The sequence below is a fragment of the Lynx rufus genome, unplaced genomic scaffold, assembly GCF_022079265.1.
Source record: "Lynx rufus isolate CCGP_SWC_20201006 ecotype Redwood Valley unplaced genomic scaffold, mLynRuf1.p SCAF_12, whole genome shotgun sequence".
NCBI classification, from domain to species: domain Eukaryota; kingdom Metazoa; phylum Chordata; class Mammalia; order Carnivora; family Felidae; genus Lynx; species Lynx rufus.
The window spans coordinates 67,244,502-67,258,110 of record NW_025814826.1 but is presented as its reverse complement, the minus strand read 5'-3'; positions in this window follow the sequence as shown (position 1 = coordinate 67,258,110).

Below are 13,609 nucleotides of genomic sequence, written 5' to 3'. Positions count from 1 at the left end.
GAGAAAGGTTGGCCGCAGCCACCGGAGGGGGTGGCAAGAGGAGAAGGCGCCCCAGCTGCCCAGAAGGCTGGGTTGTGCGTGCCAGTGGGCGGCCCAGGCAGCAAGGTGGGTGCGGTGGAGAGGTGCGGTGGAGGGGCGCAGCGGACGGTCCCAGAGCTGGAGAGGGCGGGCGTCGGCGTCAGGGTGCATTGGCCACGCAGGTCCCTGGGCCGGAAGAAGGGTGAGAGATGGGCGGTGGCTGGCAGATTGGGGGGGTGGGGGGCCGCCCTGAGGCTGAGGGCTCTACCTGCCGGCAGGAACAGGCCGACGTGCGCGGAGGGGCCATCCTCCTGTACGGAGACGTGCTCTACAGCGGTGGCAAGAAGTACCAGCAGGCACTCAAGAATCACGCTTTCCAGGCCCTGGTGCCACTGCTTTTCCACCTGGCCGACTCCTGCCCCAAGGTGGTCATGGTGAGTGGCCCCCCTGCCTTGCAGGCGACAGGCGCAGGGAAGGAGAGGGCCCGTCCAAGGTGGCGCTGCCCTCACCTCTAGGTTCTCCCCCCAGTCTAGGAGCCCGCGAAGCACCCCCCACCTGTCACACACACACACACACACACACACACACACACACGCAGTCAGCCTCAGGAGCCTGGAGTTTGGGGCCCTTCTCGCTCCCCGCTCTCCCCAGGGCCTACTTCAGACCGTGCCCCCCTCAAGGGCACTGCCCCCAGGGAGGCACCGTGTCTGACTCCCACAGAGGACCCATAGGGCGGCCCTAGAGCTACCAGACATTTCACAGGCCCCAGGTTTCCCAGATCATCCGTTTGAGCGGCCCCTCTGGCCTCGGGGAGTGCCCCTTCCCCCCTCTACACTGGGAACACCTGCTTCTTGCCTGAGACCCCATCCAAGTGCCCCCCCCCCCCCCCCCCCGCTCAGGGAAGCTTTCCTGGCCTCCACCCCTCAGCAGCGTTCTGCTGGCCCTGGGTCCCCATCCCTGGGTCTCAGCTCTCACTGTGGTCACCTAACAGCTTGGCTCGGCCAAGTAGGCCCTGCCTGCTGCCCTCTTGATCGTGGCCACCTCCTTCCCTCCAGCCCCTCCTGGGGGCCTTGGGAAACTGCCTGAATTCCTGCTTCCTCCTCACAAAGGGACTTCCTTCAGTCCCAGGGCTTCTCTCTGCCCCTGCCCCAGACCCACCAGACCCAGGAGCCCTCCGGACCCATCACGGGTGGTGTGACGGGCTGGGAACGCCTCAAGCCTGGGAGAGGGTCCGCATCAGGTCTGGGTCTGCACAGCCAGCCAGCAGCCCGGAGCCTGGCACAGGGCAGCTGCTGAGTGAATGTGCAGCTAAATGAAGGGGTGAACGGAAGGGTGGATGGGAGACCAGTAGAAGGCAGGGGTGTCGCCAGGTGGGGGGCTAGAGGGGTACAGCTGGGAGTTCAGAGGAGAGTGTCGAAGAAACCAGGAGAGGCTGCCTGGGGGAGGCCGGCCTACTCAGCCTCACAAGCTGTAGTCTTAGGATAAGTGGCCCAGAGGCCAGGGGCCTCTGAGTGAGGTGGGCGGTGCATTCTGTGAGCTAACGGGAACACAGGAAGTTGAGGGCAGGCCTGGGCCCGGGGTTGGGTCGGAGGGTCCTCTGTGATCAGGGCCTCGTCCTAGATGCTGAAAAACAGGTGCTCCCCCCCTCCGGAGCACAGTGTCCTGGGGACAGAGGCATGGTGGACTCAGGAGGAGGTTGAGGGCTTTGGAGTGAAAACCAGGTGGGCCGATCCCCCCTCAACTCAGCAAGGGAGGGAGAGTTCAGCTCAGGGACTGGCCTGTCTCGGCTCAGGCCACCGCCATCAAGTGCCGCGGACAGGGCTGCTGGGTCGAGGGTGTGGCAGGCTGGTCCCCTCCGGCCTTTCTCCTGGGCACATGGACGGCGTCTTCTCCCCGTGTCCTCACGTGGTCGTCCCCCTGTCTGCGTGTCCAGATTCCCCTCCTGGTAAGGACACCAGACAGCTTGCCCTAGGGCCACCCAGGGACCTGATTACCTCACCTCTGTTGAGACCGTGTCTCTGGACAGTCACAGCCTGAGGTTCTGGGGGTGATTTCCACCCATTGTGGGTGGTACAGGGACCCTTTAAAGGAGTTCTGAGACTAGAGGCGGGGCTGTTGGGTACTGGTGAGTGAGGGACCAGCCTTCCTCCCCTGGGTGCCTGTCCCCCGGCCCTTGAGAGACTCCCTCAGGGTCAGGAAGGAAGCCTGGGTGGCCAGGGTGACCACTGGCCTCTCGAATTTTCACGTGAATTAGAGCACGGCACCCACGGGCAGGGCCCGGGGGCTGCGGGGGGCTGGTCGGTTTGCGGGGGAGCCAACTCTGAAGGCCGCGGGACCGCAGGGATGGCGCGTGGACGTGGACGGGAGTACGTGATGTCGCATGTCCCAACGTAGCGGAGGAGAGCCCCTGCCCCGGGCCAGGAGGACCCCCACCCCCAGAGCCGAGGGCATGGCTACGCCCCTGCGTGGCAGAGAAGCTGGTGTGGCACAGAGCCGAGCCCGCCGAGATGCCGGGACGGGTCCCACACGGGGAGGGGTCACAGGAGACCGGCTGTGAAACAGCCCGGGGGGTGGGGGAGGAGTCCTGGGGGTGCCCGCGGGATCGAGGGCGGGAGCCCCTCCTGTGTCCCCACGCTGCCCCCGTGCCCTCGCGCCAGCTGGCGAGGATGACACTGGGGCCCAGGTCCGCTTTTACAGAGTGCACAGCAGGGGTGAATTTGGAGCTGGGAGGGGAGAGAACGCTCCAGTGGGCGCCAGGGCCTCCGCCTTGGGGGTGTGGCCCGGGCTGGGTTTCCTGCTCTTGTCTTGGGGTGCGGGTCTTTCTCTGTGTACGTCTGTCAGAGACCTTTGTGCCGCCGCGGGGTGGATGTTACAGTGACATCCCGTCTCTGAGGTGTCGTGGGTGCGGGCGGCCCGAGTCCCGCCCCAGGGCCTCATGCGGCTCCAGGCCGTGGCTGAGGCTTTTCAAGGAACTCGTCTTTTCTCTTGCTCCTAAATCAGGCCCGGGGCGGGGGAGGGAGAGAGAGACTCCCTTTTGGTGCCCTTGTGCCTTCCCTTGGGGTCCTTCCGGTCTGGTTCCCGAGGTGCGTGGGCGATGTCAGGTCCCCCCCTGCCTCTGGCGTCCTGGGCGTGAGGTTGGTCTTTCCTTCCACGGAGACACCTCGGGCGCCCGGACTCGATGCCCACCTCAGCCCGTGTGCAGGGACAGCGGGGCCACCTGTCACGTGCTTGTGGTTCCGGTCTTGTCCTGCCCGCTTTTGCCCTTGGGGACTTGTGTTTAGCTGGTTGCTGAGGAGAGCGCGTGGAGAGGTCCGTGCTTGCCATTGGTGTCTCGGTACCTAGTTGACCGATCTGACCAATTTATTTTTTTTAACGTTTACTTAATTTTGGGAGAGAGAGAGTGCGATCAGGGGAGGGGCAGAGAGAGAGGGAGATAGAATCGGAAGCAGGCTCCAGGCTCCCGGCTGTCAGCACAGAGCCCGACGCGGGGCTTGAACTCAAGAACGGTGGGATCGTTACCTGAGCTGAAGTCAGACGTTTAACCGACCGAGCCACCCGGGTTCCCCTGATTTTACCAATTTATTAAACACTCCCGTCTGTTAGAGCGTGAGACCGTCAGCGTTATTGAGTTATACTCACAGGTTTAACCAAGTACGTTTCCCTCAAACATTTATTTTTCTGTGGGTTTCAGACCCATTGAAATGGCTCTGAGCCCCCACTAACAGCCTTGCTGTGACAGGGGTCCCGGGGACGGCTCAGGCGCCAGGGGAGCCCGGAGACCGTGGACACGTGCGTCCTCCCCGCCTTCCGTTCTGGGCCCCCCTCCCGCTCTTCTCACGTGGACTTTCCTGGCTTTGCACATTTTTCCCGTTCTCCCACCTTCCAGGAGTTGGAGTTTTAGGAAGCAGTTGCCGCCTCGGCTGGCAGGGGCTCAGGATGCCCCTAGTCGGGCAGCGCGGCTGGGCTTGCTGGTGGCAGGGGCTCCTCCCGCAGTGACTGTCCTCTGCCCCGGCCCGCTGCCTTTGGGCCGCTCGCTGCCCCGTATGGTTTCCTTTCCACGCGGCAACTTGGTTCCCGGAAGCCTCACGTGAGGTCGCTCACGGCTGGCGCTCCTTCCCGTCATCCCGATACTTCCAGTCCGTCAGCTTTGCTAGGAGCCCCTTCTTCTGGAATTTTCTAAGAGTTGAGACGTGTGGATTAGGGCTTCTCCAGTCCCGATGCTCCCAGCCCTCCCCGGGGACATCTTCGTGCCCCATTGTGGGGTGTGCCATTGAGCCCTACTCACCCCCCCCCCCCCCCCCCCCCGCTGACCTCGGCCACCAGTCACCTTGAGCCCCGGGCCCCCTGGGCCACGTGATGTGCTCATAGCTCTGCCTTCCCTCTGTCCCGATTCCCCGTATGGGCCCAGGCTCACGGCCAGGCCTTCTTTTCAACAATCGCAGAGAAAAGAAACAAAACGCCGGTATTTAAGTGCTCCCTCACTTTTAAGCACCGAAGTTAAATCTATTATAGTTTCCCTTCTTTTACAGAAATCTCCTTCCTGTTTTCTCTTTGCTGACTCCTGCCTCTGGAGTAGTGCCGCGAGTTGATGGCCTGCTGGGTCCCCAAGGCCCCCGTGCCACAGTTCCGTGAGCCTAAACCTCAGACGTTGCTGTCTCCCGGCTCTGCAAGCCAGCGGCCTGTGGCACGGTGCTGGCCAGGCCACGGCCCCTCCCAGGCTCCTCTCCCGGGCCCGGCGCTGCCCTGGCTTCGAGTGTCACTGCGCCCGAGGTGCTCTCTCTGCACGCTGGCGCCTCCCCTCCTAAGGCACCACCTGTAACGCGTCAGGGCCACTGGGGGACCCCATTTCACCGCATTGCCTCCAGAGGCCCCATCTCCGAGTGTTGTCCCATTCTGAGGTCTGGGGGGTTAGGAATCAACAGATCTTTTTTGGGAGAGGCGGTCCAGCCGGTCCCTCAGCTCACGAAGGACCCCACTCCTTCCAGGGAGGCACCGTTACCGCTGCTGGTGTCATTGCTTTATTGTTCAGACTGTCACACCTGGCCTGTCTTGAACTTGAATCCTGTTTCCAGTGAGCTCTGTCCCTGGACTCTCTGTCCGTAGGCATCCTTGTTTCTGAGAGCATTAGAATGTTCCAGGCCCTTCCTAGTGCCTGTTCTCTCCAGGGATCAGCCTCCTCCAGGAAGTCCTGGTGTCTGAGTGGAAAAGGGTGTGAGAGCCCAGAGTGCGTCTCAGGGGGCTCGGAGCTCTGGGGGTGGTCCCAGAACGGGCACAGAGCAGGAAGGCGGTTGTCTTTTTAAGGTCACAAGCTGACGGCCAAAATCCCAGAATGTGGATTTGTGACAAGAAGGCACAGGCGATCACGGTGGTTGAGGGGGAGCGGGGGTGAGGGGCTGGGACCTCAGGCCGCCCGGTGCCTGAACCTGGACCTCCCACCTGCAGTGTTGGTCTGACGTTTGTGGAGGGAAGCTGGTGTGGGCGGAAACGCAGCTCCGAGGGTCAGCCCGGCCAGGGCGCAGCCAGAGAGAGGACGGCCAGGCCGGGCAGGGTGACCTGAAGCGGGCGCCCCTCGGGGGAGCACGGCCTGGCGCCACGGTGACCAAGGGTCCCTGCGGGAAGTGCGGGCACCAGGGTGGCCTGGGGGCTGAGGCGAGGGGGCCGGCGTTCTTGTCATGCAGGTGGCAGAAAAGCTGGTTCCAGCAGGCTTAGACGGTAAAATAAACCGGTTTATAATCCTGCAAAGGGCCAGAGGGTGCTGCCACAAAGCAGCTTGGGCCAGCAGTGGAGACGAGCAGCCCGGGCTGCGTCCGTCCCCTGCCCCACCTCCTTAGATTGGTCTTATCCTCGGTCCAGGGGCCGTCCCGTCCTGAGCCTGCTGTCCCCTCCTAGAGCAGCCGCACACCCCGCGTGTCCACAGCACAAGCCCAGGGGAGCGAGCGAGGGCGGCAAGAGAGACTGGGCTCCAGTCCTGGTGCAGAAGAGCCCAGCAGACCTCCCTGCCTCCTCTTGGCTCTGACTGGCCCTGGGTCTGTTGCTGAAGCTGGGGAGGGTGGGGGTGGGAGGGGCAGGGGAGGCCTCCCGGAGGACGTGTCGGGGAGAGGTGACAGAGTGCAGGGTCCCAGGTCCCTTGACACAGGCCCAGCCCGAGGTGGGGGGGGGGGGGGTCATGGGTCTTGGGACTGCAGGGCTGGCAGGGGGCCTCGGGCGGAGCGGCATCACAGGGAGCTGTGGGGCCCATCTCTTCCCCCTCCCCAGGTGGAGAGCAACCTTGGCAACTACCACCGGTTTCCCATGCAGGCGTTGACTTACCTGAGCAGCCCCGACAGGAACCTGAAGCAGGCGGCCATGAAGTTCATCGGTGGGTGCTGGCCCCTGGTCTTGTGCTCCGCCCACTGTGCCCACCCAGCCCCCACCACTCAGAGCCCAGAGCTGCCCCCGGGAGGGCCGGGCTCCCGTGTCCGGGGGTCGGGTGGGCCGGTCTCCTGTCGGGGCCAAGCTGGCCTCCCCCAGGGGCCAGGGAGGCGCCCGTGCCCACCGCCCTCCGTCCCTGGTGCAGGGGGGATGCTGCAGGACTACTTTCCCGACCTCTGCATCTGTCTGAGGAAGGCCGACGTGAGGACCCTCAGGAAACGTGAGCCCTGGCCCAGCACAGGGGCCTCTTTGTTCCCCAGCTCTTAAGAAGGCCCCTTAGCCGGCCTGTCCCCAGAACAGGGCATCGTCTCCTCCTTGAGACTCGGTTCCAGGACAGGGCTGTGCCCCCCTCCCCACATACACCCCACAGGGCTCCCGGGACGGCTGTGCACCTCCCCCCGGACCCTCCTCCTTCAGCTCCCGCAGCGACTGCCCCCTGCCCTCCCCTGCCCCGGGGGGCTGTGTGTCAGACCCGGGGGGTCTTCGTGCAGACTTGGAGATCTTGAAGCAGGACCCAGACTCCGTGAGCCGCAGATTCTACAGCAGCTTCCTGGAGGACATCTGGGAGCTGTCCCAGTACGTGACCCACTGAACCGTGGCTCGATGTCGTGCTGGTTCCCGGCGTGTGTTTGACGTTCTGTATTAAATGTGACAGAGTTCCCTTTGGCCTCCCTGGGCTCTCCCTGCCTTGCACCCCCTCAGTAGGGCTGGGTGGCCTCCCCTCCAGACGCAGACGCTCAGGATGTGGGGTCCTCAGCAGCTCTGCTGGTACTCGGCCCGGAGCCCTGGGGGTCAGCCTTGACACCTCTCCCAGCCCTCCCCAGGTCCGGCGGTCCCCAGCATCTAGAATCTTCCCACTGCCCTGCCGTGGTCCAAGCCCCCCAGCCTCCCCTCCTGCACCACGCGTGGCCCCGAGACCCTCGGGGCCCTGTGTCCACCTTCCTGTGCTGCCCTTTTGGTGCCTGGTCTCACTGGCCTCCCTGCCTGCCCCGCCCCCTCTCCCTAGCCCAAGTGGGCAGGGCAAAGCCTTCCTCCTGCTCCGGGCCGCGGCGAGGGGCCCTTCGGTTGTGTCCGACGGCCCCCTTGCCCACTGTGGCTGTTCTGGGGATGGCCTGTGGGCACGTGGTAATCGCCTGGTAAACGTGAGTCAAACCAGCGAGTCAAGACCATGCCTGGGACACAGCTCGCGTCCTCCCGGGGTGCCACTGGCCCTCGGAGAGAAGTGCAGATGCGCCCCAACAGCTGTCGGGGGGCCCAGGGACCACCCCGAGACTCCGCCTCCAGCCAGGAAAGTGAGGGGAACTTTGTGGAGAGGGCCAGCTGGAGGCCAGCCTGGAGGACGTGACCAGGGAGTGGTCAGGGGCGGAAGGCACCGAGCGGGAGCCCGTCTCGGCAGAGGGTGCCGTGTGAGCCAAGGCAGGGGCCCGCGCTCTGCCAGCGGCGGGCAGGGGGCGGCGGGCTGGGCAGCTGCGGATGCCTTCGGGTCTGGGCCTGCGTGTGCCAGAGCCGGGGAGCCCATGGCGGTGTTTGGTGGGAGAGAAGTGTGGCCGCACCCCACGGCCTTTCCCGGCAGCCGGGCACGGCCCGGCTCCTGCCGTCCGAGCGCCGCGTGGTGGTGGCGCTAGGTGGCCAGGGCGGGGAGGCCGGGCGGGGAGCACCAGGGCGTGTGCCCCCTGGAGGAGGGCCTGGGGCAGGGGGGCGGTCCGAGCTGGGGGGGGCGCTGGGGTCTGGGGAGGAGAGGCAGGCTGGCTGTGAACGAGAAGCCCCGCTTGTCGTGGTTCCCCTGAGGAGGGTGTCCCGGCAAAGAGTACTTAGGATACACGGCAGCTGGCGGGGGGAGGGGTGGGGGAGAGGACGGGCAGTGAGGCGTCGCAAGGGCCTGGAGCAGAGTGTGCCTCCAGAGAGGGCGTGGGGACCGTGGAAGGAATCCGTGTCTTGCTCCAGAGCACTTTGGGGTCGGCCGTGGGGACACGAGCCAGAACAGAAGTTTCCGACGCCTGCGGCGTGCAGACTAGGTGTTCCGAAGTGGCCTCCCGCGAAAATACAAGTAGACCTTGGCTAGATTACAATAAATGTGCTTTCGGATGGATTGCTGACTCTCGAGAACAGTGAGGGAAACCTTCAAAAGCTTAAAAGCAAAAGCAAAAGAATGGAAGTAGCCGAAAGCCAGCCGACAACGGGAGTGGTGGGTGGAAAGACACTGAGGACTGGGGGCCCCGGGGCGGGGCCAGGGCCTGGCTCCCCAAGTGAGGGAGGAGGGAGCGGGGGCCTGATGCGCGCAGCCTGGGCTCTAGGGGTGGGGGGGGGCTGGGGGCCGCGTCGCCCACCGGTTCCCGCAGCGGCACCGCAGCCCGGCCTGTGAGCAGCGACGGACGTCGCGGGTAAAGAGCGGACACCGGTGACAGCACGAAGAAACCTGCGGCGGCTGGAACCGAGATCTGGGGCAGGCAGAGCGGTCGGTGAGGAGGCAGTCCCGCAGAAAACTTGTCCCAGGTATGAGCAGGCGAGTCACACGGGAGGGGCCCCCAAAGCCAGCAGGCATTCACTCGGAGAGGTGCAGAAACTCATTAACGATTTGGGAAGGTGCACGTTCCACCAAATGATGCTTCACTTCATGCCTTTTTGGGTGACAACAGCTAGGGAGTCGGCCGATGCCTGGTGCTGGCGAGAACTTGCGGTTATGAGGGGCCTGGCACGTTCTGACGGCCTCACACCGGGTTAAGAATGCACCTACCCGGTAAGCCGGCAGTCCACACCTGCATTTACAAAGGAGAGCGATTCTTGGGGTGCCTGGGGAGCTCAGCCAGTTAAGCGTCCGACTTCAGCTCAGGTCACGATCTTGCAGTTTGTGAGTTTGAGCCCCGTGTCAGGCAATCCTCATACAAAAGGGGGCCTGTGGGGGGACATACACCATCGTGGTGCTTGTGACGACGGTTTGAAAAGTGGACAGATGAAGGACAGGGAACGTAGGCCACGGGGAGCCACGGAACGGTGGGAAGTTCCGGTTCTGGGCAGGGTGGGAGCCCGCGCACTCCACGTCGCCTCTCTGGGGAACGTGGCTGAAACTCGCGGGCGCCGTGCATGGAGGGCTCTCTGAGGGCTTCGTAAATACCAGCAGGTGGAGTGTAGACCTCAGAGCACCGCTGAGCTGGTGGTGTGTTCCCCGGCACTTCCTGGACTGCACTCAGCCAGCCCCAAGCCTGGGTGTGTGCAGCAGGTGTAGACAGAAGGAGCTTCGAGAGAAAGCCCCCTGTTCTGCGCAGGGAGCTGGAAGAGGGGGGTCCTAACGTGACAGGGAAAGGACAGGCCGTGCCCTTGTTCTTCTGTCTGCTTTCTGTCTCTGCCCCAGTCCCCAGCAACTCTGAAAAGGAGGCGGTACAGACACCTGAACCCAAGGGGGTTGCAGGGAGGGTGTTGCTTTTTTGTGTTTCTCCTTCTGTGGTCTTGGCTTGGGAGACAGAACCAGTTGGAGCAGGTGCACCGCTGAGGGGCGAGCTGAAGTCCCAACTCTCTAGCCAGAAGGCTAGAGTGGGGGTGGGGGCCCCCTAAGAGCCAAGAAGTATTGGGAAGTTCCACGAGGAGGGGTCTGGGGGAGCGACCACATGAAGTCGTGCGCGTACCCTGGGCTCACCCTGCTCTGGGCCAACCAGAAACAGCATATAGAGGTTTTTAGAGCTGATCTAAAGGGCAGACCTGCCCAGGTCCCGGGCTTGCCCCGTGCACAAACAAGGCAGGTCTCAAGAGCTTGGGGAACGATTTGAAAACCCACCTGGTCTTAGGACCACAGCTCACGGAAAGTGGGGCTGGCAGCAGGAACCTAGCCTATCTGATTGCCTGTGAAAACTTCCCCTCCCCCAGATCGATATTCCTCTCAGAATTCAAGTAGGACCGGGCGTCACAACCAAATAAATACCACAGTGTCCGGGATGCAATCCAAAATTGCTTCCACGTGACAGGACAGGAATATCTCAAGTGCAAGGGCAAAGGCATTCCATAGATACCAACTAAGAGATAACACGTGTTGAAATTATCAAAGACCTTGAATCAACGACTTAACCGAGCCCTAAGAGCTCGTACAATAAATGGAAAATTAGAACGTCTCCACAGAGAAACAGGAGACAGAAAAAGAATGAAATGTCAAGGCAGTGTGGTTTTGGCACGAGAAGACACGCGGTGGTCAGTGGAACAAAATAGACCCCTCCCCTCCCCCCCAATTACAGCCCGCTGATGTCTGGCAAAGAGAAAAAGTCCATTCAGTGGGGGCAATGATAGTCTTTCCAACAAGTATGCTGGAATAGTTGGACCTCCACGTTCAAAAAAGAGAATCCAGACGGAGCCCACACGCCGGTCACAGTCGTGAATTCCAGTGGATCTGAGCGCGAAACGTAAAATACAGATCTGTGAAACCTCTAGAAGGTCCCACAGGAGAAAACCTGCATGGCGTCGTGTGTGACCGTGAGTTTGTAGATTTAACACCGAAAGCACAATCCACAAGGGGGAAGAGTGGATGTCAGACTTCTTAACAACTTGTGTTTTGCCACGGCTTCCTCTGGAAGGATAGGAGCCCGCGGGCTGACGGGGGACGGCCGCCCACGAGACACAGCCCCGAGCCCCGCAGGAGAGCAGCCGGCGCCCCGTCCCCCTGCGCGTGCAGGTGTGGGTGTCTCCCGGCAGCCGGCGCACCCTTGACCGCGGGGCTGGCTCTGCACGTGTGTGCGTTTGCCCAGACTCCTCAAGCACTTGAGGTGGGTGGGGCTTAACTGTACATAATGTGTGCCCCAGGAAGGTGGGGGTAAAGCATGGAAAGTTCCGGCAGGCACATCGGCGTCAGCATGCACGGAGTGTGTCGTTACGTGTAGCTTCATCAGGATATACGTCGGGCAGTATTTTTTTTATTAACTCTTGTGAAGAAAAAGGAAAAAAAAAAAGAAAACGGATCAAGTACACACATAGCAACCCAGATCTTTTTAAAAAAAATTTTTTTAAAAAGTGCTTAGTGGTTGGGGGCACCCGGGTGGCTCGGTTGGCTAAGTGTCCAACTTCCGCTCAGATCATGAACTCACAGGTTTGTGAGTTGTGTGCCGACAGCTCGGACCCTGGAGCCTGCTTCAGGTTCTGTGTCTCCCTCTCTCTCTCTGCCCCTCCCTTGCTCACGCTCTCTCTCTTTCTCTCTGCCTCTCAGAAATGAATAAACATTAAACAAAAATTTTTAAAAAACGCTTAGTGGAAAAAAGTCAAAACAGAATGAGGTATATAATATAATTTAAATAAATTTAAAATCCGTACACTTTGATAACTGTCTCACAGTTTATTTTTATTTTAGACAGTGTGCGAGACGGTGGCAGGGGTGGGGCAGGGCAGAGGGAGAATCCCAAGCAGCCTCCATGGTCAGCATGGAGCCCGATGCAGGACTCAGTCCCACGACCCTGGGATCATGACCTGAGCCGAGATCAAGGGTCAGACGCTCAACCGGCAGAGCGACCCAGGCGCCCCTGTCTCACGGTTTTGTAAGACGTTAACGTTAGAGGAAGCTTGTGAGGGGTATACAGAGCCTCGGTACTATTTTTGTAACTCTTCTGTATGCCTAAAATTAGTTCCAAAAGTTAAAAAAACCTTTTTCCTTTTTTTTTTTTTTCCTGAGAGCAATTACAAAGGAAATAGACACATTAACTAAACTAGAGTAGTTGTTTATGGGTTGGGGAGGGTTATGGGGAGAAAAGGGATAAATAAACACCCAAGACCGGGACTGCAGGGGGCAGTGGTGACCACAGGGCAGGGGCAGTGGGCCGGTGGGCCCGGAGTGGGGGCAGCTCAGTCTTCTGCTTGTGCAAAGAGAGACCGTTACCATGGACAGGCTGCAAGGACTTTGGAAGAATATGCTCAAGAGGGAAGGCATGAAATTTAAGGGGACTTGACGTAACATTGTGATTTGTAACAAGCATCATTAGGTCTCGGGCCTCCTTTCTGAGACGGCGGCTCCTAAAACCCTGGGGTTCATTAGTGAAGAAAACCCCCGGAAGGTACTTTTGTTGTGTAAATGAGACGACCTTCGGGCCTCACCTCAAGATGGTGGGGGGGAGCCACGGTGGGATTAGACGTTTGGAATTTTCAGTCTCACCCCTGACATCTGGGGAGAGGGGAAGGGCTGGCAGCTGAATCGATCACCGATAGCCAATGAGCTCATCGGTCATGCCTACGTAACGAAGCCCCGTTAATGCCCCCAAAGGAAGGGGTTCAGGAAGCGTCCTGGTCGGTGAACACTGGTGACACGGGGAGGATGGCTGCGCCCCTTCCCCACACCTCGCCCTGCGCACCACTTCTGTCTGACTGTTCTGAGTTACATCCTTGTACAATGGACCAGCGATCGAATGAGTACAGTGTTTGAGTTCCGGGAGCCGCTCTAACAAATTAACCAAACCCGTGGCGGGGGTCGTGGGGACCTGCCGCGTAGGCTGGTTGGTCAGAAGCGGTGGCGACAAGCTGGGCTCGCAGCTGGAGCCTCAAGTGGGGGCGGCCTTGTGTGACGGAGCCCTCAGCCTGGGGGCGCTGCAGCCGCGTGCGGGTCATGTTGGAGTCGAGTTGACTTGTAGGACACCTGCTGGTGTCTGGAGCGTTGCTTGTTGGTGGGACCTCCCCCCTCCAGCACCGCCGACACGCACACCCACAGATCGGAATTGGGCACAGAGCCCAATTAAGTGGTGAGCAAAGTAACCGTGAAACACATAAGTAAATACAACCAAATATTGTCTACTTTTTAAAAATAATGTCTCGGTTATGCAGTTTCAAAAATACGGAGCTGAAATAGTAGACCACGTAAGTCCGAAGAGAATGATTAAAATGTTCTGAGGTCCTTGTATTGTTTGAAAAGGATTTACTATTTTGATAAATTTCAGACCTCATAAAGTTAAATAACTGGTGAAATGTCAAAGGGAAGCTGAAAAGGAGTAGAAAGAATCTATGGTTTCTGGACCAAATACAAGGTAAAAGTGGGTTAAAAATAAGTATTTAAAAAGTGCAATTGTTTCAAAATTCAAGGAAGAGGATTTTTATTCTTTTTAATGTTTACTTATTTTTTTTTTTTTTTTTTTTTTTTTTTTTAAATTTTTTTTTTTTCAACGTTTATTTATTTTTGGGACAGAGAGAGACAGAGCATGAACGGGGGAGGGACAGAGAGAGAGGG